This window comes from Diprion similis, chromosome 11, assembly GCF_021155765.1.
Source record: "Diprion similis isolate iyDipSimi1 chromosome 11, iyDipSimi1.1, whole genome shotgun sequence".
Lineage (NCBI taxonomy): Eukaryota > Metazoa > Arthropoda > Insecta > Hymenoptera > Diprionidae > Diprion > Diprion similis.
The window spans coordinates 63,536-82,247 of record NC_060115.1 but is presented as its reverse complement, the minus strand read 5'-3'; positions in this window follow the sequence as shown (position 1 = coordinate 82,247).

Genomic DNA, 18,712 nt, shown 5'->3' with positions numbered 1-18,712 from the left:
ATTAATCGCAGGCCCAATGCGCTACGGGCAACGGATCAAAAGTTACAGCCAAAAAACTACAGATTTTTGTCATCATTTCTCTGCTGTCGGTCCCACGCGTTTTTCAATGTAATTTTTGAGTTCCTGGGGTCCCAATCAGCCAAAAAACAGTCATACAAATCAATTCGACGACCAGAAATTTTCGTCTCCAAAAATCGCAAAAAAAGTAAGGCTAACCCCTTCGGACTTTTGTCGAAAATTTCAACGACTTTGAAAAGTGCTGCAATTAATTCTACAGGGCACTATGCCGACGTAATTTTGCGAGAGAAAACGATTAATCGCTGGCTCAATGCGCTGCGGGCAACGGATCAAAAGTTACAGCTAAAAAACTGCAGATTTTTGTCGTCATTTCTCTGCTGTCGGTCCTACGCTGTCTTTAATGTAATTTTTGAGTTCCTGGGGTCCCAATTAGCCAAGAAACAGTCATACAAATCAATTCGACGACTAGAAATTTTTGGCTCTAAAAATCGCAAAAAAAGTAAGGCTAACCCCTTTGGATTTTTGTCGAAAATTTCGACGACTTCGAAAAGTGCTGCAATTAATTCTCCAGGGAACTATTCCGACGTAATTTTGCGGGAGAAAACGATTAATCGCAGGCTCAATGCGCTGCGGGCAACAGATCAAAAGTTACAGCCAAAAAAATGCAGATTTTCGTCGTCATTCCTCTGCTGTCGGTCCTACGCTTTCTTTGATGTAATTTTTGAGTTCCTGGGGTCCCAATTAGCCAAGAAACAGTCATAGAAATGAATTCGACGACTAGAAATTTTTGGCTCCAAAAATCGCAAAAAAAGTAAGGCTAACCCCTTTGGATTTTTGTCGAAAATTTTAACGACTCTGGAAAGTGCTGCAATCAATTTTTTAGGGCACTTTTCCGACGTAATTTCGCTAGAGAAAACGATTAATCGCAGGCTTAATGCGCTACGGGCAACGGATCAAAAGTTACAGCCAAAAAACTGCAGATTTTTGTCATTATTTCTCTGCTGTCGGTACCACGCTTTTTTCAATGTAATTTTTGAGTTCCTGGGGTCCCAATCAGCCTCGAAACAGTCATACAAATCAATTCGACAACCAGAAATTTTCGTCTCCAAAAATCGCAAAAAAAGTAAGGCTAACCCCTTTGGACTTTTGTCGAAAATTTCATCGACTTTGAAAAGTGCTGCAATTAATTCTTCGGGGCACTATTCCGACGTAATTTTGCGAGAGGAAACGATTAATCGCAGGCTCAATGCGCTGCGGGCATCGAATCAAAAGTTACAGCCAAAAAACTGCAGATTTTCGTCGTCATTTCTCTGCTGTCGGTCCTACGCTTTCTTTGATGTAATTTTTGAGTTCCTGGGGTCCCAATTAGCCAAGAAACAGTCATACAAATGAATTCGACGACTAGAAATTTTTGGCTCCAAAAATCGCAAAAAAAGTAAGGCTAACCCCTTTGGATTTTTGTCGAAAATTTTAACGACTTTGAAAAGTGCTGCAATCGATTCTTTAGGGCACTTTTCCGACGTAATTTCGCGAGAGAAAACGATTCATCGCAGGCACAATGCGCTACGGGCAACGGATCAAAAGTTACAGCCGAAAAACTGCAGATTTTTGTCATCATTTCTCTGCTGTCGGTCCCACGCTTTTTTCAATGTAATTTTTGAGTTCCTGGGGTCCCAATCAGCCTAGAAACAGTCATACAAATCAATTCGACGACCAGAAATTTTCGTCTCCAAAAATCGCAAAAAAAGTAAGGCTAACCCCTTTGGATTTTTGTCGAAAATTTCGGAGACTTTGGAAAGTGCTGCAATCAATTCTTTAGGGCACTATTCCGACGTAATTTCGCGAGAGAAAACGATTAATCGCAGGCTCAATGCGCTGCGGGCAAAGGATCAAAAGTTACAGCCAAAAAACTGCAGATTTCCGTCGTCATTTCTCTGCTGTCGGTCCTACGCTTTATTTAATGTAATTTTTGAGTTCCTGGGGTCCCAATTAGCCAAGAAACAGTCATACAAATGAATCCGACGACTAGAAATTTTTAGCTCCAAAAATCGGAAAAAAAGTAAGGCTAACCCCTTTGGATTTTTGTCGAAAATTTCAACGACTTTGGAAAGTGCTGCAATCAATTCTTTAGGACACTATTCCGACGTAATTTCGCGAGAGAAAACGATTAATCGCAGGCCCAATGCGCTACGGGCAACGGATCAAAAGTTACAGCCAAAAAACTGCAGATTTTTGTCATCATTTCTCTGCTGTCGGTCCCACGCTTTTTTCAATGTAATTTTTGAGTTCCTGGGGTCCCAATCAGCCTAAAAACAGTCATACAAATCAATTCGACGACCAGAAATTTTCGTCTCCAAAAATCGCAAAAAAAGTAAGGCTAACCCCTTTGGACTTTTGTCGAAAATTTTAACGACTTTGAAAAGTGCTGCAATTAATTCTTCAGGGCACTATTTCGACGTAATTTTGCGAGAGAAAACGATTAATCGCAGGCTCAATGCGCTGCGGGCAACGGATCAAAAGTTACAGCCAAGAAACTGCAGATTTTTGTCGTCATTTCTCTGCTGTCGGTCCCACGCTGTCTTTAATGTAATTTTTGAGTTCCTGGGGTCCCAATTAGCCAAGAAACAGTCGAACAAATCAATTCGACGACTAGAAATTTTTGGCTCTAAAAATCGCAAAAAAAGTAAGGCTAACCCCTTTGGATTTTTGTCGAAAATTTCGACGACTCCGAAAAGTGCTGCAATTAATTCTTCAGGGAACTATTCCGACGTAATTTTGCGAGAGAAAACGATTAATCGCAGGCTCAATGCGCTGCGGGCAACGGATCAAAAGTTACAGCCAAAAAACTGCAGATTTTCGTCGTCATTTCTCTGCTGTCGGTCCTACGCTTTCTTTAATGTAATTTTTGAGTTCCTAGGGTCCCAATTGACCTAGTAACAGTCATACGAATGAATTCGACGACTAGAAATTTTCAGCTCCAAAAATCGCAAAAAAAGTAAGGCTAACCCCTTTGGATTTTTGTCGAAAATTTCAACGACTTTGGAAAGTGCTGCAATCAATTCTTTAGGACACTATTCCGACGTAATTTCGCGAGAGAAAACGATTAATCGCAGGCCCAATGCGCTACGGGCAACGGATCAAAAGTTACAGCCAAAAAACTGCAGATTTTTGTCATCATTTCTCTGCTGTCGGTCCCACGCTTTTTTCAATGTAATTTTTGAGTTCCTGGGGTCCCAATCAGCCTAAAAACAGTCATACAAATCAATTCGACGACCAGAAATTTTCGTCTCCAAAAATCGCAAAAAAAGTAAGGCTAACCCCTTTGGATTTTTGTCGAAAATTTCGACGACTCCGAAAAGTGCTGCAATTAATTCTTCAGGGAACTATTCCGACGTAATTTTGCGAGAGAAAACGATTAATCGCAGGCTCAATGCGCTGCGGGCAACGGATCAAAAGTTACAGCCAAAAAACTGCAGATTTTCGTCGTCATTTCTCTGCTGTCGGTCCTACGCTTTCTTTAATGTGATTTTTGAGTTCCTAGGGTCCCAATTGACCTAGTAACAGTCATACGAATGAATTCGACGACTAGAAATTTTCAGCTCCAAAAATCGCAAAAAAAGTAAGGCTAACCCCTTTGGATTTTTGTCGAAAATTTCGACGACTTCGAAAAGTGCTGCAATTAATTCTTCAGGGCACTATTCCGACGTAATTTTGCGAGAGAAAACGATTAATCGCACGCTCAATGCGCTGCGGGCAACGGATCAAAAGTTGCAGCCAAAAAACTGCAGATTTTCGTCGTCATTTCTCTGCTGTCGGTCCTACGCTTTCTTCAATGTAATTTTTGAGTTCCTGGGGTCCCAATTAGCCAAGAAACAGTCATACAAATGAATTCGACGACTAGAAATTTTTGGCTCCAAAAATCGCGAAAAAAGTAAGGCTAACCCCTTTGGATTTTTGTCGAAAATTTTAACGACTTTGGAAAGTGCTGCAATCAATTCTTCAGGGCACTATTCCGACGTAATTTCGCGAGAGAAAACGATTAATCGCAGGCCCAATGCGCTACGGGCAACGGATCAAAAGTTACAGCCAAAAAACTGCAGATTTTTGTCATCATTTCTCTGCTGTCGGTCCCACGCTTTTTTCAATGTAATTTTTGAGTTCCTGGGGTCCCAATCAGCCCAAAAACAGTCATACAAATCAATTCGACGACCAGAAATTTTCGTCCTCAAAAATCGCAAGAAAAGTAAGGCTAACCCCTTTGGACTTTTGTCGAAAATCTCAACGACTTTGAAAAGTGCTGCAATTAATTCTTCAGGGCTCTATTTCGACGTAATTTTGCGAGAGAAAACGATTAATCGCAGGCTCAATGCGCTGCGGGCAACGGATCAAAAGTTACAGCCAAAAAACTGCAGATTTTTGTCATCATTTCTCTGCTGTCGGTCCCACGCTTTTTTCAATGTAATTTTTGAGTTCCTGGGGTCCCAATCAGCCTAAAAACAGTCATACAAATTAATTCGACGACCAGAAATTTTCGTCTCCAAAAATCGCAAAAAAAGTAAGGCTAACCCCTTTGGACTTTTGTCGAAAATTTTAACGACTTTGAAAAGTGCTGCAATTAATTCTTCAGGGCACTATTTCGACGTAATTTTGCGAGAGAAAACGATTAATCGCAGGCTCAATGCGCTGCGGGCAACGGATCAAAAGTTACAGCCAAGAAACTGCAGATTTTTGTCGTCATTTCTCTGCTGTCGGTCCCACGCTGTCTTTAATGTAATTTTTGAGTTCCTGGGGTCCCAATTAGCCAAGAAACAGTCATACAAATCAATTCGACGACTAGAAATTTTTGGCTCTAAAAATCGCAAAAAAAGTAAGGCTAACCCCTTTGGATTTTTGTCGAAAATTTCGACGACTCCGAAAAGTGCTGCAATTAATTCTTCAGGGAACTATTCCGACGTAATTTTGCGAGAGAAAACGATTAATCGCAGGCTCAATGCGCTGCGGGCAACGGATCAAAAGTTACAGCCAAAAAACTGCAGATTTTCGTCGTCATTTCTCTGCTGTCGGTCCTACGCTTTCTTTAATGTAATTTTTGAGTTCCTAGGGTCCCAATTGACCTAGTAACAGTCATACGAATGAATTCGACGACTAGAAATTTTCAGCTCCAAAAATCGCAAAAAAAGTAAGGCTAACCCCTTTGGATTTTTGTCGAAAATTTCGACGACTTCGAAAAGTGCTGCAATTAATTCTTCAGGGCACTATTCCGACGTAATTTTGCGAGAGAAAACGATTAATCGCACGCTCAATGCGCTGCGGGCAACGGATCAAAAGTTGCAGCCAAAAAACTGCAGATTTTCGTCGTCATTTCTCTGCTGTCGGTCCTACGCTTTCTTCAATGTAATTTTTGAGTTCCTGGGGTCCCAATTAGCCAAGAAACAGTCATACAAATGAATTCGACGACTAGAAATTTTTGGCTCCAAAAATCGCGAAAAAAGTAAGGCTAACCCCTTTGGATTTTTGTCGAAAATTTCAACGACTTTGGAAAGTGCTGCAATCAATTCTTTAGGACACTATTCCGACGTAATTTCGCGAGAGAAAACGATTAATCGCAGGCCCAATGCGCTACGGGCAACGGATCAAAAGTTACAGCCAAAAAACTGCAGATTTTTGTCATCATTTCTCTGCTGTCGGTCCCACGCTTTTTTCAATGTAATTTTTGAGTTCCTGGGGTCCCAATCAGCCTAAAAACAGTCATACAAATCAATTCGACGACCAGAAATTTTCGTCTCCAAAAATCGCAAAAAAAGTAAGGCTAACCCCTTTGGATTTTTGTCGAAAATTTCGACGACTCCGAAAAGTGCTGCAATTAATTCTTCAGGGAACTATTCCGACGTAATTTTGCGAGAGAAAACGATTAATCGCAGGCTCAATGCGCTGCGGGCAACGGATCAAAAGTTACAGCCAAAAAACTGCAGATTTTCGTCGTCATTTCTCTGCTGTCGGTCCTACGCTTTCTTTAATGTAATTTTTGAGTTCCTAGGGTCCCAATTGACCTAGTAACAGTCATACGAATGAATTCGACGACTAGAAATTTTCAGCTTCAAAAATCGCAAAAAAAGTAAGGCTAACCCCTTTGGATTTTTGTCGAAAATTTCGACGACTTCGAAAAGTGCTGCAATTAATTCTTCAGGGCACTATTCCGACGTAATTTTGCGAGAGAAAACGATTAATCGCACGCTCAATGCGCTGCGGGCAACGGATCAAAAGTTGCAGCCAAAAAACTGCAGATTTTCGTCGTCATTTCTCTGCTGTCGGTCCTACGCTTTCTTCAATGTAATTTTTGAGTTCCTAGGGTCCCAATTGACCTAGTAACAGTCATACGAATGAATTCGACGACTAGAAATTTTCAGCTTCAAAAATCGCAAAAAAAGTAAGGCTAACCCCTTTGGATTTTTGTCGAAAATTTCGACGACTTCGAAAAGTGCTGCAATTAATTCTTCAGGGCACTATTCCGACGTAATTTTGCGAGAGAAAACGATTAATCGCACGCTCAATGCGCTGCGGGCAACGGATCAAAAGTTGCAGCCAAAAAACTGCAGATTTTCGTCGTCATTTCTCTGCTGTCGGTCCTACGCTTTCTTCAATGTAATTTTTGAGTTCCTGGGGTCCCAATTAGCCAAGAAACAGTCATACAAATGAATTCGACGACTAGAAATTTTTGGCTCCAAAAATCGCGAAAAAAGTAAGGCTAACCCCTTTGGATTTTTGTCGAAAATTTTAACGACTTTGGAAAGTGCTGCAATCAATTCTTCAGGGCACTATTCCGACGTAATTTCGCGAGAGAAAACGATTAATCGCAGGCCCAATGCGCTACGGGCAACGGATCTTAAGTTACAGCCAAAAAACTGCAGATTTTTGTCATCATTTCTCTGCTGTCGGTCCCACGCTTTTTTCAATGTAATTTTTGAGTTCCTGGGGTCCCAATCAGCCCAAAAACAGTCATACAAATCAATTCGACGACCAGAAATTTTCGTCCTCAAAAATCGCAAAAAAAGTAAGGCTAACCCCTTTGGACTTTTGTCGAAAATCTCAACGACTTTGAAAAGTGCTGCAATTAATTCTTCAGGGCTCTATTTCGACGTAATTTTGCGAGAGAAAACGATTAATCGCAGGCTCAATGCGCTGCGGGCAACGGATCAAAAGTTACAGCCAAAAAACTGCAGATTTTTGTCATCATTTCTCTGCTGTCGGTCCCACGCTTTTTTCAATGTAATTTTTGAGTTCCTGGGGTCCCAATCAGCCTAAAAACAGTCATACAAATCAATTCGACGACCTGAAATTTTCGTCTCCAAAAATCGCAAAAAAAGTAAGGCTAACCCCTTTGGACTTTTGTCGAAAATTTTAACGACTTTGAAAAGTGCTGCAATTAATTCTTCAGGGCACTATTTCGACGTAATTTTGCGAGAGAAAACGATTAATCGCAGGCTCAATGCGCTGCGGGCAACGGATCAAAAGTTACAGCCAAGAAACTGCAGATTTTTGTCGTCATTTCTCTGCTGTCGGTCCCACGCTGTCTTTAATGTAATTTTTGAGTTCCTGGGGTCCCAATTAGCCAAGAAACAGTCATACAAATCAATTCGACGACTAGAAATTTTTGGCTCTAAAAATCGCAAAAAAAGTAAGGCTAACCCCTTTGGATTTTTGTCGAAAATTTCGACGACTCCGAAAAGTGCTGCAATTAATTCTTCAGGGAACTATTCCGACGTAATTTTGCGAGAGAAAACGATTAATCGCAGGCTCAATGCGCTGCGGGCAACGGATCAAAAGTTACAGCCAAAAAACTGCAGATTTTCGTCGTCATTTCTCTGCTGTCGGTCCTACGCTTTCTTTAATGTAATTTTTGAGTTCCTAGGGTCCCAATTGACCTAGTAACAGTCATACGAATGAATTCGACGACTAGAAATTTTCAGCTCCAAAAATCGCAAAAAAAGTAAGGCTAACCCCTTTGGATTTTTGTCGAAAATTTCGACGACTTCGAAAAGTGCTGCAATTAATTCTTCAGGGCACTATTCCGACGTAATTTTGCGAGAGAAAACGATTAATCGCACGCTCAATGCGCTGCGGGCAACGGATCAAAAGTTGCAGCCAAAAAACTGCAGATTTTCGTCGTCATTTCTCTGCTGTCGGTCCTACGCTTTCTTCAATGTAATTTTTGAGTTCCTGGGGTCCCAATTAGCCAAGAAACAGTCATACAAATGAATTCGACGACTAGAAATTTTTGGCTCCAAAAATCGCGAAAAAAGTAAGGCTAACCCCTTTGGATTTTTGTCGAAAATTTCAACGACTTTGGAAAGTGCTGCAATCAATTCTTTAGGACACTATTCCGACGTAATTTCGCGAGAGAAAACGATTAATCGCAGGCCCAATGCGCTACGGGCAACGGATCAAAAGTTACAGCCAAAAAACTGCAGATTTTTGTCATCATTTCTCTGCTGTCGGTCCCACGCTTTTTTCAATGTAATTTTTGAGTTCCTGGGGTCCCAATCAGCCTAAAAACAGTCATACAAATCAATTCGACGACCAGAAATTTTCGTCTCCAAAAATCGCAAAAAAAGTAAGGCTAACCCCTTTGGATTTTTGTCGAAAATTTCGACGACTCCGAAAAGTGCTGCAATTAATTCTTCAGGGAACTATTCCGACGTAATTTTGCGAGAGAAAACGATTAATCGCAGGCTCAATGCGCTGCGGGCAACGGATCAAAAGTTGCAGCCAAAAAACTGCAGATTTTCGTCGTCATTTCTCTGCTGTCGGTCCTACGCTTTCTTCAATGTAATTTTTGAGTTCCTGGGGTCCCAATTAGCCAAGAAACAGTCATACAAATGAATTCGACGACTAGAAATTTTTGGCTCCAAAAATCGCGAAAAAAGTAAGGCTAATCCCTTTGGATTTTTGTCGAAAATTTTAACGACTTTGGAAAGTGCTGCAATCAATTCTTCAGGGCACTATTCCGACGTAATTTCGCGAGAGAAAACGATTAATCGCAGGCCCAATGCGCTACGGGCAACGGATCTTAAGTTACAGCCAAAAAACTGCAGATTTTTGTCATCATTTCTCTGCTGTCGGTCCCACGCTTTTTTCAATGTAATTTTTGAGTTCCTGGGGTCCCAATCAGCCCAAAAACAGTCATACAAATCAATTCGACGACCAGAAATTTTCGTCCTCAAAAATCGCAAAAAAAGTAAGGCTAACCCCTTTGGACTTTTGTCGAAAATCTCAACGACTTTGAAAAGTGCTGCAATTAATTCTTCAGGGCTCTATTTCGACGTAATTTTGCGAGAGAAAACGATTAATCGCAGGCTCAATGCGCTGCGGGCAACGGATCAAAAGTTACAGCCAAAAAACTGCAGATTTTTGTCATCATTTCTCTGCTGTCGGTCCTACGCTTTTTTCAATGTAATTTTCGAGTTCCTGGGGTCCCAATCGGCCTAGAAACAGTCATACGAATCAATTCGACGACCAGAAATTTTCCTCTCCAAAAATCGCAAATAAAGTAAGGCCAACCCCTTTGGACTTTTGTCGAAAATTTCAACGACTTTGAAAAGTGCTGCAATTAATTCTTCGGGGCACTATTTCGACGTAATTTTGCGAGAGAAAACGAATAATCGCAGGCTCAATGCGCTGCGGGCAACGGATCAAAAGTAACAGCCAAAAAACTGCAGATTTTCGTTGGCATTTCTCTGCTGTCGGTCCTACGCTTTCTTTAATGTAATTTTTGAGTTCCTGGGCTCCCAATAAGCCAAGAAACAGTCATACAAATGAATCCGACGACTAGAAATTTTTAGCTCCAAAAATCGCAAAAAAAGTAAGGCTAACCCCTTTGGATTTTTGTCGAAAATTTCAACGACTTTGGAAAGCGCTGCAATCAATTCTTTAGGGCACTATTCCGACGTAATTTCGCGAGAGAAAACGATTAATCGCAGGCCCAATGCGCTACGGGCAACGGATCAAAAGTTACAGCCAAAAAACTGCAGATTTTTGTCATCATTTCTCTGCTGTCGGTCCCACGCTTTTTTCAATGTAATTTTTGAGATCCTGGGGTCCCAATCAGCCTAAAAACAGTCATACAAATCAATTCGAGGACCAGAAATTTTCGTCTCCAAAAATCGCAAAAAAAGTAAGGCTAACCCCTTTGGACTTTTGTCGAAAATTTCAACGACTTTGAAAAGTGCTGCAATTAATTCTTCAGGGCACTATGCCGACGTAATTTTGCGAGAGAAAACGATTAATCGCAGGCTCAATGCGCTGCGGGCAACGGATCAAAAGTTACAGCCAAAAAACTGCAGATTTTTGTCGTCATTTCTCTGCTGTCGGTCCTACGCTGTCTTTAATGTAATTTTTGAGTTCCTGGGGTCCCAATTAGCCAAGAAACAGTCATACAAATCAATTCGACGACTAGAAATTTTTGGCTCCAAAAATCGCAAAAAAAGTAAGGCTAACCCCTTTGGATTTTTGTCGCAAATTGCGATGACTTCGAAAAGTGCTGCAATTAATTCTTCAGGGAACTATTCCGACGTAATTTTGCGAGAGAAAACGATCAATCGCAGGCTCAATGCGCTGCGGGCAACGGATCAAAAGTTACAGCCAAAAAACTGCAGATTTTCGTCGTCATTTCTCTGCTGTCGGTCCTACGCTTTCTTTAATGTAATTTTTGAGTTCCTAGGGTCCCAATTGACCTAGTCACAGTCATACAAATGAATTCGACGACTAGAAATTTTCAGCTCCAAAAATCGCAAAAAAAGTAAGGCTAACCCCTTTGGATTTTTGTCGAAAATTTCGACCACTTCGAAAAGTGCTGCAATTAATTCTTCAGGGCACTATTCCGACGTAATTTTGCGAGAGAAAACGATTAATCGCAGGCTTAATGCGCTGCGGGCAACGGATCAAAAGTTACAGCCACAAAACTGCAGATTTTCGTCGTCATTTCTCTGCTGTCGGTCCTACGCTTTCTTCAATGTAATTTTTGAGTTTCTGGGGTCCCAATCAGCCTAGAAACAGTCATACAAATCAATTCGACGACCAGAAATTTTCGTCTCTAAAAATCGCAAAAAAAGTAAGGCTAACCCCTTTGGACTTTTGTCGAAAATTTCATCGACTTTGAAAAGTGCTGCAATTAATTCTTCGGGGCACTATTCCGACGTAATTTTGCGAGAGGAAACGATTAATCGCAGGCTCAATGCGCTGCGGGCATCGGATCAAAAGTTACAGCCAAAAAACTGCAGATTTTCGTCGTCATTTCTCTGCTGTCGGTCCTACGCTTTCTTTGATGTAATTTTTGAGTTCCTGGGGTCCCAATCAGCCTAAAAACAGTCATACAAATCAATTCGACGACCAGAAATTTTCGTCTCCAAAAATCGCAAAAAAAGTAAGGCTAACCTTACTTCGACCTTATCTTCGACAGCTTTCGGCCTCGCGTCGTCTGCTTTCTCGCTCCCTGCGCAGGCTCCTCGTTGTCACCTTGATTTTCCCTGTGATCGACTACTGTTGTGTAGTACTCCTCGATCTCTCCACCAGCCTTAGTCTTAAGTTACAGCGCCTGCTCAACAATTGCGTCCGCTTCGTTTGTGGTTTTGCTCGGGATGTTCATGCTGCTCCCCACCGTAGAGAGCTAGGCTGGCTCACGGTTGCCGATCGTCGTCTGTACTTCCTTCTTAGTGCTCTTTTCGGTATCCTACGCACAGGGCGTCCGGCGTATTTGGCTGAATTGTTCACTACACGCGAGATCGGAGCTTACGGCACTGCTTTCCGTCATTGGGGGGAGCTTATGCCGCCTCTTCCGCGGTCTGAGGCTTTCCGCAACTCTTTGACGGTTGCTGGCAGTCGTCATTGGAATTCCCTGCCAGCTGAGCTTCGTTCTTCTTCTGATCTTCCCGCCTTCAAGCGTGGTCTCTACCTGCATCTCTTTCAGACTGAAGCGTCTTGTTCCGTATTGTAACAGTGTCTAGGGGCCTTGGCCTTTCTTTAAACTCTCTTCTTTTGCATTCCTTTCTGTACGCACCGGTTCGAGTTAGCTGTACTTGTATCTTTAGTTTTAGTTTTAGTTTTAGCCATAGCCTTAATTGGACTTTAGTTTTAATGAAATTTGTATAAGTTTGTGCTTGTACTCTCTTGTAATACATTTTGTTTCTTTGGTGCTACCAGTTTTCCAATATTGTAATGGAAATATCAATAAATACCTTCAACCTTCAACCTTCAACCCCTTTGGACTTTTGTCGAAAATTTCAACGACTTTGAAAAGTGCTGCAATTAATTCTTCAGGGCACTATGCCGACGTAATTTTGCGAGAGAAAACGATTAATCGCAGGCTCAATGCGCTGCGGGCAACGGATCAAAAGTTACAGCCAAAAAACTGCAGATTTTTGTCGTCATTTCTCTGCTGTCGGTCCTACGCTTTCTTTAATGTAATTTTTGAGTTCTTGGGGTCCCAATTAGCCAAGAAACAGTCATACAAATCAATTCGACAACTAGAAATTTTTGGCTCCAAAAATCGCGAAAAAAGTAAGGCTAACCCCTTTGGATTTTTGTCGAAAATTTCAACGACTTTGAAAAGTGCTGCAATTAATTCTTCGGGGCACTATTCCGACGTAATTTTGCGAGAGGAAACGATTATTCGTAGGCTCAATGCGCTGCGGGCATCGGATCAAAAGTTACAGCCAAAAAACTGCAGATTTTCGTCGTCATTTCTCTGCTGTCGGTCCTACGCTTTCTTTGATGTAATTTTTGAGTTCCTGGGGTCCCAATTAGCCAAGAAACAGTCATACAAATGAATTCGACGACTAGAAATTTTTGGCTCCAAAAATCGCGAAAAAAGTAAGGCTAACCCCTTTGGATTTTTGTCGAAAATTTCAACGACTTTGGAAAGTGCTGCAATCAATTCTTTAGGGCACTATTCCGACGTAATTTCGCGAGAGAAAACGATTAATCGCAGGCCCAATGCGCTACGGGCAACGGATCAAAAGTTACAGCCAAAAAACTGCAGATTTTTGTCATCATTTCTCTGCTGTCGGTCCTACGCTTTTTTCAATGTAATTTTTGAGTTCCTGGGGTCCCAATCAGCCCAAAAACAGTCATATAAATCAATTCGACGTACAGAAATTTTCGTCTCCAAAAATCTCAAAAAGAGTAAGGCTAACCCCTTTGGACTTTTGTCGAAAATTTCATCGACTTTGAAATGTGCTGCAATTAATTCTTCGGGGCACTATTCCGACGTAATTTTGCGAGAGGAAACGATTAATCGCAGGCTCAATGCGCTGCGGGCATCGGATCAGAAGTTACAGCCAAAACACTGCAGATTTTCGTCGTCATTTCTCTGCTGTCGGTCCTACGCTTTCTTTGATGTAATTTTTGAGTTCTCAGGGTCCCAATTGACCTAGTAACAGTCATACAAATGAATTCGACGACTAGAAATTTTCAGCTCCAAAAATCGCAAAAAAAGTAAGGCTAACCCCTTTGGATTTTTGTCGAAAATTTCGACGACTTCGAAAAGTGCTGCAATTAATTCTTCAGGGCACTATTCCGACGTAATTTTGTGAGAGAAAACGATTAATCGCACGCTCAATGCGCTGCGGGCAACGGATCAAAAGTTGCAGCCAAAAAACTGCAGATTTTTGTCATCATTTCTCTGCTGTCGGTCCCACGCTTTTTTCAATGTTATTTTTGAGTTCCTGGGGTCCCAATCAGCCTAGAAACAGTCATACAAATCAATTCGACGACCAGAAATATTCGTCTCCAAAAATCGCTAAAAAAGTAAGGCTAACCCCTTTGGATTTTTGTCGAAAATTTCGGAGACTTTGAAAAGTGCTGCAATTAATTCTTTGGGGCACTATTCCGACGTAATTTTTCGAGAGAAAACGATTAATCGCAGGCCCAATGCGCTGCGGGCAACGGATCAAAAGTTACAGCCAAAAAACTGCAGATTTTTGTTGTCATATCTCTGCTGTCGGTCCTACGCTTTCTTCAATGTAATTTTTGAGTTTCTGGGGTCCCAATTAGCCTAGTAACAGTCATACAAATGAATTCGACGACTAGAAATTTTCGGCTCGAAAAATCGCAAAAAAAGTAAGGCTAACCCCTTTGGATTTTCGTCGAAAATTTCAACGACTTTGGAAAGTGCTGCAATCAATTCTTTAGGGCACTATTCCGACGTAATTTCGCGAGAGAAAACGATTAATCGCAGGCCCAATGCGCTACGGGCAACGGATCAAAAGTTACAGCCAAAAAACTGCAGATTTTTGTCATCATTTCTCTGCTGTCGGTCCCACGCTTTTTTCAATGTAATTTTTGAGTTCCTGGGGTCCCAATCAGCCTAAAAACAGTCATCCAAATCAATTCGACGACCAGAAATTTTCGTCTCCAAAAATCGCAAAAAAAGTAAGGCTAACCCCTTTGGACTTTTGTCGAAAATTTCAACGACTTTGAAAAGTGCTGCAATTAATTCTTCAGGGCACTATGCCGACGTAATTTTGCGAGAGAAAACGATTAATCGCAGGCTCAATGCGCTGCGGGCACCGGATCAAAAGTTACAGCCAAAAAACTGCAGATTTTCGTCGTCATTTCTCTGCTGTCGGTCCTACGCTTTCTTTAATGTAATTTTTGAGTTCCTAGGGTCCCAATTGACCTAGTAACAGTCATACAAATGAATTCGACGACTAGAAATTTTCAGCTCCAAAAATCGCAAAAAAAGTAAGGCTAACCCCTTTGGATTTTTGTCGAAAATTTCGACGACTTCGAAAAGTGCTGCAATTAATTCTTCAGGGCACTATACCGACGTAATTTTGCGAGAGAAAACGATTAATCGCACGCTCAATGCGCTGCGGGCAACGGATCAAAAGTTGCAGCCAAAAAACTGCAGATTTTCGTCGTCATTTCTCTGCTGTCGGTCCTACGCTTTCTTCAATGTAATTTTTGAGTTTCTGGGGTCCCAATCAGCCTAGAAACAGTCATACAAATCAATTCGACGACCAGAAATTTTCGTCTCTAAAAATCGCAAAAAAAGTAAGGCTAACCCCTTTGGACTTTTGTCGAAAATTTCATCGACTTTGAAAAGTGCTGCAATTAATCCTTCGGGGCACTATTCCGACGTAATTCTGGGAGAGGAAACGATTAATCGCAGGCTCAATGCGCTGCGGGCATCGGATCAAAAGTTACAGCCAAAAAACTGCAGATTTTCGTCGTCATTTCTCTGCTGTCGGTCCTACGCTTTCTTTGATGTAATTTTTGAGTTCCTGGGGTCCCAATTAGCCAAGAAACAGTCATACAAATGAATTCGACGACTAGAAATTTTTGGCTCCAAAAATCGCGAAAAAAGTAAGGCTAACCCCTTTGGATTTTTGTCGAAAATTTCAACGACTTTGGAAAGTGCTGCAATCAATTCTTTAGGGCACTATTCCGACGTAATTTCGCGAGAGAAAACGATTAATCGCAGGCCCAATGCGCTACGGGCAACGGATCAAAAGTTACAGCCAAAAAACTGCAGATTTTTGTCATCATTTCTCTGCTGTCGGTCCCACGCTTTTTTCAATGTAATTTTTGAGTTCCTGGGGTCCCAATCAGCCTCAGAACAGTCATACAAATCAATTCGACGACCAGAAATTTTCGTCTCCAAAAATCGCAAAAAAAGTAAGGCTAACCCCTTTGGACTTTTGTCGAAAATTTCAACGACTTTGAAAAGTGCTGCAATTAATTCTTCAGGGCACTATGCCGACGTAATTTTGCGAGAGAAAACGATTAATCGCAGGCTCAATGCGCTGCGGGCAACGGATCAAAAGTTACAGCCAAAAAACTGCAGATTTTTGTCGTCATTTCTCTGCTGTCGGTCCTACGCTTTCTTTAATGTAATTTTTGAGTTCCTGGGCTCCCAATTAGCCAAGAAACAGTCATACAAATGAATCCGACGACTAGAAATTTTTAGCTCCAAAAATCGCAAAAAAAGTAAGGCTAACCCCTTTGGATTTTTGTCGAAAATTTCAACGACTTTGGAAAGTGCTGCAATCAATTCTTTAGGGCACTATTCCGACGTAATTTCGCGAAAGAAAACGATTAATCGCAGGCCCAATGCGCTACGGGCAACGGATCAAAAGTTACAGCCAAAAAACTGCAGATTTTTGTCATCATTTCTCTGCTGTCGGTCCCACGCTTTTTTCAATGTAATTTTTGAGTTCCTGGGGTCCCAATCAGCCTAAAAACAGTCATACAAATCAATTCGACGACCAGAAATTTTCGTCTCCAAAAATCGCAAAAAAAGTAAGGCTAACCTTACTTCGACCTTATCTTCGACAGCTTTCGGCCTCGCGTCGTCTGCTTTCTCGCTCCCTGCGCAGGCTCCTCGTTGTCACCTTGATTTTCCCTGTGATCGACTACTGTTGTGTAGTACTCCTCGATCTCTCCACCAGCCTTAGTCTTAAGTTACAGCGCCTGCTCAACAATTGCGTCCGCTTCGTTTGTGGTTTTGCTCGGGATGTTCATGCTGCTCCCCACCGTAGAGAGCTAGGCTGGCTCACGGTTGCCGATCGTCGTCTGTACTTCCTTCTTAGTGCTCTTTTCGGTATCCTACGCACAGGGCGTCCGGCGTATTTGGCTGAATTGTTCACTACACGCGAGATCGGAGCTTACGGCACTGCTTTCCGTCATTGGGGGGAGCTTATGCCGCCTCTTCCGCGGTCTGAGGCTTTCCGCAACTCTTTGACGGTTGCTGGCAGTCGTCATTGGAATTCCCTGCCAGCTGAGCTTCGTTCTTCTTCTGATCTTCCCGCCTTCAAGCGTGGTCTCTACCTGCATCTCTTTCAGACTGAAGCGTCTTGTTCCGTATTGTAACAGTGTCTAGGGGCCTTGGCCTTTCTTTAAACTCTCTTCTTTTGCATTCCTTTCTGTACGCACCGGTTCGAGTTAGCTGTACTTGTATCTTTAGTTTTAGTTTTAGTTTTAGCCATAGCCTTAATTGGACTTTAGTTTTAATGAAATTTGTATAAGTTTGTGCTTGTACTCTCTTGTAATACATTTTGTTTCTTTGGTGCTACCAGTTTTCCAATATTGTAATGGAAATATCAATAAATACCTTCAACCTTCAACCTTCAACCCCTTTGGACTTTTGTCGAAAATTTCAACGACTTTGAAAAGTGCTGCAATTAATTCTTCAGGGCACTATGCCGACGTAATTTTGCGAGAGAAAACGATTAATCGCAGGCTCAATGCGCTGCGGGCAACGGATCAAAAGTTACAGCCAAAAAACTGCAGATTTTTGTCGTCATTTCTCTGCTGTCGGTCCTACGCTTTCTTTAATGTAATTTTTGAGTTCCTGGGGTCCCAATTAGCCAAGAAACAGTCATACAAATCAATTCGACGACTAGAAATTTTTGGCTCCAAAAATCGCGAAAAAAGTAAGGCTAACCCCTTTGGATTTTTGTCGAAAATTTCAACGACTTTGAAAAGTGCTGCAATTAATTCTTCGGGGCACTATTCCGACGTAATTTTGCGAGAGGAAACGATTATTCGTAGGCTCAATGCGCTGCGGGCATCGGATCAAAAGTTACAGCCAAAAAACTGCAGATTTTCGTCGTCATTTCTCTGCTGTCGGTCCTACGCTTTCTTTGATGTAATTTTTGAGTTCCTGGGGTCCCAATTAGCCAAGAAACAGTCATACAAATGAATTCGACGACTAGAAATTTTTGGCTCCAAAAATCGCGAAAAAAGTAAGGCTAACCCCTTTGGATTTTCGTCGAAAATTTCAACGACTTTGGAAAGTGCTGCAATCAATTCTTTAGGGCACTATTCCGACGTAATTTCGCGAGAGAAAACGATTAATCGCAGGCCCAATGCGCTACGGGCAACGGATCTTAAGTTACAGCCAAAAAACTGCAGATTTTTGTCATCATTTCTCTGCTGTCGGTCCCACGCTTTTTTCAATGTAATTTTTGAGTTCCTGGGGTCCCAATCAGCCCAAAAACAGTCATACAAATCAATTCGACGACCAGAAATTTTCGTCCTCAAAAATCGCAAAAAAAGTAAGGCTAACCCCTTTGGACTTTTGTCGAAAATCTCAACGACTTTGAAAAGTGCTGCAATTAATTCTTCAGGGCTCTATTTCGACGTAATTTTGCGAGAGAAAACGATTAATCGCAGGCTCAATGCGCTGCGGGCAACGGATCAAAAGTTACAGCCAAAAAACTGCAGATTTTTGTCATCATTTCTCTGCTGTCGGTCCCACGCTTTTTTCAATGTAATTTTTGAGTTCCTGGGGTCCCAATCAGCCTAAAAACAGTCATACAAATCAATTCGACGACCTGAAATTTTCATCTCCAAAAATCGCAAAAAAAGTAAGGCTAACCCCTTTGGACTTTTGTCGAAAATTTTAACGACTTCGAAAAGTGCTGCAATTAATTCTTCAGGGCACTATTTCGACGTAATTTTGCGAGAGAAAACGATTAATCGCAGGCTCAATGCGCTGCGGGCAACGGATCAAAAGTTACAGCCAAGAAACTGCAGATTTTTGTCGTCATTTCTCTGCTGTCGGTCCCACGCTGTCTTTAATGTAATTTTTGAGTTCCTGGGGTCCCAATTAGCCAAGAAACAGTCATACAAATCAATTCGACGACTAGAAATTTTTGGCTCTAAAAATCGCAAAAAAAGTAAGGCTAACCCCTTT